Below are 8046 nucleotides of genomic sequence, written 5' to 3'. Positions count from 1 at the left end.
GACGCCCGTCCACATCCACGATGACAACATTGAACGTGCTCATGAACTTATGCTCTATGGAATAGACGAGTGACAGTGGATAATGTGGCAAATCATTTGCAAATCAGCCACGGCTCTGCTTATGCAATAGTACACGACAGATTTGGATTTTAAAAAGTTTGTGCGAGATGGATGCCGAAAAAGCTGATGAAAAGGTGAAGACGACGATGCATTCGTGGTTCGCAGCTCAGCCCAAAACATTTTTTAATGAGAAAATATAAAGGTCCTTCGGCAAATGGACAAAGTGTATACAGAAATCGAGTGATTATGTCAAAAAATGATGTATGTCTTTTTTGACAATTGCTTAAAATAAATTCTACACCGACAGAGCGGGTAACTTTTTACTCACCCTCGTAAGACACTTAAATTTCCAATCTATTATGATGAATAAAAGAGCTTATACTATTAAATCTAATTGTATTTTGTTGCATGAGAGTACACGTGTATGTGATGTACATTACCTTTATATCCCCTTGAACGCTTCAATATTGCGCATATATACTATATTTTGTACAGCTTCTATAAAATTTCGTATGTTTGTTTAGGCTGTTAATCTAGAGGCTGGAGTACAAAGAAGTGGCACAATGATGTGGGCTGATGACATTTATAATTATCAAGGAATCACCCCTACATTCGCTCAGGTATATATCGTTGACTATAATGTATTTAACATATATGATTGTTAGAATATTAATAATTAATTTTTAATTCTATCAGAATTTTAATGAAACTGTCCCTTGGGAAGGAAGAACTGATACCTTGATATCACGGTTTGTACATCCTATATATACGACAAATTTTAGAACATTATATAACGAAGAACCAGATCGTCGTGGCCATGTGATGTGAATAAAAGGACTTGAATTTGATGATATTTTTATAATGTTAGATAACATAACTAAGTATCTTCACAGTAAGATAGGATGACATGGTTTACATGATCTTAATGTTGTTCACTCGAGTGATGATATTATAAGGAAAAGTGTAATATCACAGGTAGGATGATTCATAATTTAGAACTACTAACTCATGTATGTATTAAAAATTAAAGAAATATATTAAATTTTATAGGATATTTATGTTTAGTAACCAGTAATTCAGAGATTGGTATTCATGGTTACTATAACGAGGCTGTAGAAACGCACCCTTTCTTCTTTGCAAATGGTCCTGTATTTATGTCTAAGCCGAAACTGGAACCTCTGAATAATTTAGATTTATTCTTGTTATTTTCTAAAATACTTATCTACAGTATACCATAAGGAATGATACCGTATCGCACCTAATCAAGTGCCTTAAGAAACATCAACAGGATATCACAGTAATCCCTTATCGACTGATATGTAAGTAAAAGTTATCTGTCATTGTTATACACAATTATGTGTTAGTGTTATACACAGTTATTTATCATTTTCTATTAATTCAGTTGTAGCCACTACAATATCTATGACACTGGTAGTAATTATAAGAACAATAATGATGTTCTATAAGAGGAAATGATGATTAGGAACAAAAACTTACAGGTAAGTCAAAGTATATGTTATTTGCCATTTGAAAAGAAAGTTACTAACTTGGAATTTTTTGATAAATAATAATTGTGCAAAATATATTGGATTTCAAATTTGTCAAAAATTGAAATTTAAGAAGCATTGTAATAATATAACATTAATATTTTGATTTTTCAGGAGATATCATGCGGTGGATGGATAATATGTAAAAAATATTAAGCAGTATATGAATTTTCATATTGCGTAGAGATAACAAAATGAATTTTAAAAAATGTCGACATGGTAATAAGAAATAGCATCATGACAAAGAATATATAAACACAGTTTCATTTTTTATAAATAAAAATTTGTTGTTCCAGATTTTGAAATATAGTGAAACGTTTAATTAGTATCTTAATATCTTTAAATAATTATTATTTTAGAATCAATTGTAATTGTATCATACGTACTTTTGAATTCGTGCAAGAACATATGTTATTTTGAAGTAGTTATTATTAGGAAATTGTTAGACGCGAACAGTATGCGAAAAGTTAGTATGTAGTGTAATAATTATCAATCAAAGCACAAGAATTAAATTCTTTAGGAAAAAATTTCCGGAATTTCTTATTTACATGATTATAAAGAAATCCATAACAAAAAGGAGCTGCTTTCTAATACTTCTCTTCCTTGTAATGCCTACGTTAACAATAACGAGGTTCGACTTTTTGTTTTTAGAGGGATACTGGAAAATTTGAAAGTACAGTACCATTGGGAAGAAAATCACGATATTGAAAACGATATTTGCAAGTAAATTTCCAAAAAATCTGTTTTCAAATCTTCGCTTTCTATTTCACATTAAAAGAAAGGGAGGGCTGCCTTCTTTTTCTGCAAGACAAAACAAACATTCTGAATCTCGTATCAATGAATGATGTCAATAAGTTATTTTTCTTTTCAGATTGAACAATATTCCAGATTTATTCATAATTTCATACTACGCGAAGAATAGACTTTCATAGGTATATAAAGGAAATATTAAGTATAGGAAAACTCTTTTTCGTTGTAGGTGACATATGCTTCACGGTTGAACACATGTATTTTTGAACACATATAAATGAAAAAGTACTCTTATGGAGAAAAAGAATTGATACCTTCGATTGACATTAGATAATGTATATAAACTTATGAACAATCACTATCACTATCAGTTTGTATTTTAGGTGCACACGCAGATTTGTTGGAGTTCTTATAAAATGTACTTCCTGTACGAACGTTTTATTCTTCCAAATTTTACGATACTATGTCTCATATGATAACTATATGGATTAAACGTAATATAAATGATCCGAAAATAGACTCGAACGACATTAATTGTCTTTCTATTTATACCAATATCGAAAATACAAGTAAAGCTGGAGCAATAGTATGCAAGAATGGACTATTTATTATTTTAAACCAAATCATAGCATATTCAGAATGCACAGTATTATCATGAAACGACGAGTTTTATGTTAATTCCGACCGATTACAATACCTTTCTTTCGTTTACAAGGAACGACGAGACTGGCAGTTGCGTGATTTCCAATGCAAAAGCCGCGATATCTGCACGATAACCTAACCTCAACCGATTTTGTTGTACTATTCTTACGTGGACTTCGTTTGTACCACTTTCGTAACAAAAATAGAATACGTAGAACACAGCATTCCGTTATGCGATATTGTCGATTCCTAACATCCGAAAAATCAGAGATAATTTTTTCCCTACAGTTGTACATTTGTGTGAAAAATTACGAACGTAAAGTTGTTTGGTGCATGCACAGTCCTCCCCTCCGCTGCATTTGCGTGGACATGCTAGAAAGATTCACTTTTCCACGGTGAAACTGTATGTATTATAATTTCATTTTTACAAAGGTCGAACATCCTACTATGCATAAATTTAATATTAATATAAGCAGGTTTCGTGTTAAGTATTACATCTGACGTATAAGCACACGTGTGTACGAGCCTTGGTTTTAAATGTCTTATAGTAGACACCGAAAAGATTATTCAGTTGGATATCTGACTCAACATCAATATTTTACTAGGAGATAACATGTTAAGAACACGTTGGTGGATGGCATGGGAGATGATGAATGAAGACATACTTCTGTGAGATACATAAAATAGTAGTCAGAACGTATTTTGGCGCTTGGGGACAGCAACAGCTTTTTTTTTGTTTTTATTTATTTGTTGAAATTACAATCAATTCTCGCGTTGAGAATTTTCAGTAATTTTTCCGGCGTGGCGCAGTGACATGGCTGTTTATTTACAATAAGTTAATACTTATTATAGATAGGTATAATTTATAAGTATTATAAGTAAGTGCATATGCTTAATTTGGATAATTAAATGAATCTAACGTTTAGGTCTAGCGAGTAGTGCCTCTTCAGCCTGCGAATCTGGTCCGTCGTATCGAGTAGTCCAGTGATTAGGGGGTTTCGGTGTTTCTTGACTCTTTTGCTATATCTGTCGCTATATTTTGCTATTTCCTCTTTGACTGTAGGTATCTTGAGGTCGCGATGGATGGTTTCGTTGGTAACATACCAAGGTGCGTCTATTAAGGCTCTTAGCGCTTTCGATTGGAATCGTTGTAGTATTTCGATGTTGGAGTTACTTGGACAGCAACAGCTGGTGATACTGTCATACACCTCCATTTATAAACTTTCGAAAATCGATGTGACCTTCAAACTTTAGTGTATTCTGTTTCACAGCACAAAATGTTTCCGAAACGTAAGTTTATTGTTACAATAAACTTGACTAGTGGCTCTGAAATACTATCCTTGAAAAAACAATGGGGAAATTGGAGCAAAAAAAAAGAAGGAAATAAACAAAGACCTTGTTGGTTCGTAAAAATAAAATATGCTACAGGAAAAATTTTTTCCAACGGATTGAGATGCGACAAGCTTTAAAAGCTATGACGCGAATCGAGCGTTTGTCTACAAGAGCGCATTTTCGGTGGATATATATGTCGGAATGACATTGGGGATAGGGTTGTCGGTGTTTGAGGAGTCTTCATTGAAGGTAGCCATCGTTGCGGTGTAACGAAGATACGATTTATTGACACAGGTATGAATAACACAGGTTTTGACAATCTACCACGGCGGTGAGACGTCCGCGACACTAGTGACAGTGGTCTCCGGTTCAATAACGAATCCGCGGCCAACGGGATGACAGATGGGCGTTCTCGCTGAATCTAAGTCTGACTCGTAAAAATAATTGCTGAGCGTAAAGACGTTACTCTTTGGTCGACGGGAGTGCGTAAAAGAATGCCCGTCCCGTCCCGACGATGTCACAGAGGAAAACTATAATGGGGTGTGTCTAAGGACACGAGATCATCGGATTCGTCGAGGAAAGCCTTCGTTTAGGAAGTAAGGGAAATTGACGTTGCTGCTAATTGGTCAATCTCCATATCGGTGGTTAGAAAAAGATGTTAGCCGCCCTCGAGGGAAAGTTGCTAGCGGGAGACGCCGCTCGTTGAAAAATATGTCTCCCCTATCTTCCCGTAGTTGGGACAAAGACTGTTTGTCTGTTTGAAGGACTTTAGTTAACTAAACCTTAAGATTTATAACGGGCCCTCCAGCTAGCCGAACATGTACTGCGGAGACGCATCGACATCTGGCAATCATCTTACTCGAAGAATAGGGTCTGCGTGTGGCGAGCCACGGGACAGAAACCGTTGGAATGTTTACTGTCGCGTGTCGCCACGAATATTTCTTTTAAGGAGAGCTATAGAATTACTCCATACCTTTGTTAGGCAAAGCGTTTATCCCTTGACCGCGGCTACGTTGGGCGACAGACTGTCACCTCGAGCCAAAGCTCACCGTCACTAATCTAGAACAATTACAATCGGATTGAATAACTACAATTGTTCAATTACAGCTATAGTAGACTCTAGGTTAGAATGTTGCGGGATTATCTAAAATTCCAAAGGCTCCGGTGTTCTTTCATCTCCGACATATAATTATATAATGACTCATTGAAAACCAGCTTTCATTTTTTGTTGATAGTATGGTAAGAAAATGTGAAGTTCGAACGCTTGTAACGATTGCCTGAGTTGCGTCATCCTTGGTTTTAGGAAAAGATAGGGAAGTCACTGAAGGGTGTCGCGGCTTCGATGTCTTTCGTAGCTGCGACGCGGAGGCCTCTCGGTTGTTCTTTGAACAATCGTCAACGTGGACGAACGTCAAAGCGAAACCACGCGAATTCGGCATTTCCGATAATACGGAACTCTGTAAACGCGACTGCGTTGAATTCGTTCGATTAATTCCTAGCAGTATCTATAAACAGTGAACTTAAGGCCCCATACACAACTGCATACGCTAGGTTGTAAGAAATAATAGCTATATAAGTATGTAGCGGCGCATGAGTTAGAGAACGATGCAAATCGAGAGCGACTCATATTATTGTTTTGCCTCGTGACACTTACACAGTCTTGACGTACATGTAACGTCAACAAATATCTCCAACAGACTCAGGAAACCTGAACAGCCTTGCACACGACACCGACTCCCAAAACAAAGGAATATGAATTCGGCACATAGGCATAAGATAAACGAACATCTAGAAGGGCTGTGTCTTGATCGAGTCTTTCAGTCTTTCGGTAACGGTCAAATCGCACACTTGTAATCCTATTATAAAATAAAGGTACCTCGAACTCTGGTTCAAGAACCCAACATTTTTTTATTATTATTTTCCCATTATTTTTACGTGACATTTTGGCGATCCTGCCAGGATCCATTCGCTTCAGTGTAAACGAAGTTACGATTTCGGTCTACGGACATTATTGAAGATCGAAGGATTCGAACTACTTGTGTTATGAACTTTGCTGTCAATAATTTACCACGGTGGACCAAATTAACGGGGCCACTGTCAGCATAGAACAAATCAACAGAACGAGTTTGACACTCAAACGCATTTGAACGCGCCACAGAGGAAAACACCGCAAGGGAACCTCATTCTACGAACTTACGTATCAAGGTGAGAAAAGTCGGAATTCTTTTAAACAATATAGAACGCGAAAAGTTAGTTTCTCTAGTAACTCTAGCGAAGAGACAATATGAACAAGAAAGACACAAAAGCCGAGACAAGTTTACCCTCTACAAGTGGAGTTCAAAATAAAACGGGAACACTCGATTCCTCTACCAGAGCAATTTTAGACTTAATACAGAGACAGAACGAAGAATTTCGACAACAATTTAACGAAATAAAGAATGCTTTAAAATTAGCGAACGAAGAAAATAGAAAACGCGCTAACGAAATGGAAATATTAAGTAGAAACCTCTCTCGTGTTAAACTACCACAAATAAACGTAAAATCAACTGAATTCGGTTCTATGATGACTGACGATGACGATAATATATCAGTATTAAAACACGATACTAATCCACCTCCACCTATGCCACAAAAGCCACCAACATATGTCCAACCATCCAATTCAACAGCTGGAAACTCTGGAAATCTAAAAGCTGTTTAGTATCTCCGATACTAAACGGAGAAAACGATATAAGTGTAGAAGATTTTATTCGTGAAATAAAAGAAATGAGAATGATGTGTAGCGAACAAACGTTATTATTAAAAATGATCAAAATAGAGAAAATTGTAGGAAAAGCCGCAATGACAATCCGCAATATCCATATTAACGAATTCGAAACTCTGTACGAAGGATTAAGACGTAACGTAGCTACTCAAGCATCAGTAAGAGAACACCAAGATCAGTTAAGAGTGATAAAGCAAGGAATAACCGAAAGCGTGCAAAATTATAACATTAGATTTCGACGTGTTTTCAACAAACTTCAATACAGCATTACCAATGAATATAAAGACGAACTAACTCGATGAGCGATGAACGATCGACTATACATGGTTTCTGTGATTGACTATGTAAGAGGCCTTCGTTCAGAAATAGGACACGTGCTATTGGCTAATCCCCCCCCCCCAAACATCATCGATGCAGAAAAAAAGGCAATGGACGTGGAAAAATACTTTCGCGAAGACAACGCTCGCAGACGGATGACACGACAAACAACCACTCCACCATCTTATCGTAACCAGACGTCTCGTCCAGTAGGTAACCGCTTCACGATTACAAGTAACATGAATAACAAAACTCCACCCACACAAAACATTCTACCAAGAATGAATAATTTTACAAAGCTTGAAAATCGACCATTAAACGAAAGGCCACAAACGAAATGTTTCAAATGCGATCGATTGGGACACCTTGCCAATCAATGCCAAAATTTTCGAATACCGCCTCAAACAAAAGCCCCTCCAGGAATAAACCACATTCAAGAACAATCAGAATTAACAATGCTACCTCAGGAAGATTATCCACAATACGACTACAATTACCAGGACGACGAGGATTGCGATTTTTCGTTGACTCGGGAGCAGGAATCAACTTGCTTAAACGAGGATGCTACCCAGGAAGGACAATAATACCAGACACATAGAAATTCTCCATGGAACATTCCAAATACGAATCCAA

The 8046-nt window shown here is 36.5% G+C and overlaps 1 long non-coding RNA gene across 1 annotated transcript; it reads left to right on the top strand.

The window, feature by feature from the left end:
• The first annotated feature begins 583 nt into the window (after positions 1 to 583).
• LOC126877106 (uncharacterized) lies at positions 584 to 1843 on the top strand. Its single transcript, XR_007694748.1, has 5 exons — positions 584 to 680; positions 757 to 1035; positions 1111 to 1379; positions 1463 to 1559; positions 1722 to 1843. It is a non-coding gene; the product is annotated as an uncharacterized LOC126877106 (long non-coding RNA).
• Positions 1844 to 8046: the final 6203 nt, after the last annotated feature.

This window comes from Bombus huntii, unplaced genomic scaffold (assembly GCF_024542735.1).
Source record: "Bombus huntii isolate Logan2020A unplaced genomic scaffold, iyBomHunt1.1 ctg00000121.1, whole genome shotgun sequence".
Lineage (NCBI taxonomy): Eukaryota > Metazoa > Arthropoda > Insecta > Hymenoptera > Apidae > Bombus > Bombus huntii.
This window is presented reverse-complemented; position numbering and strand designations above follow the sequence as displayed.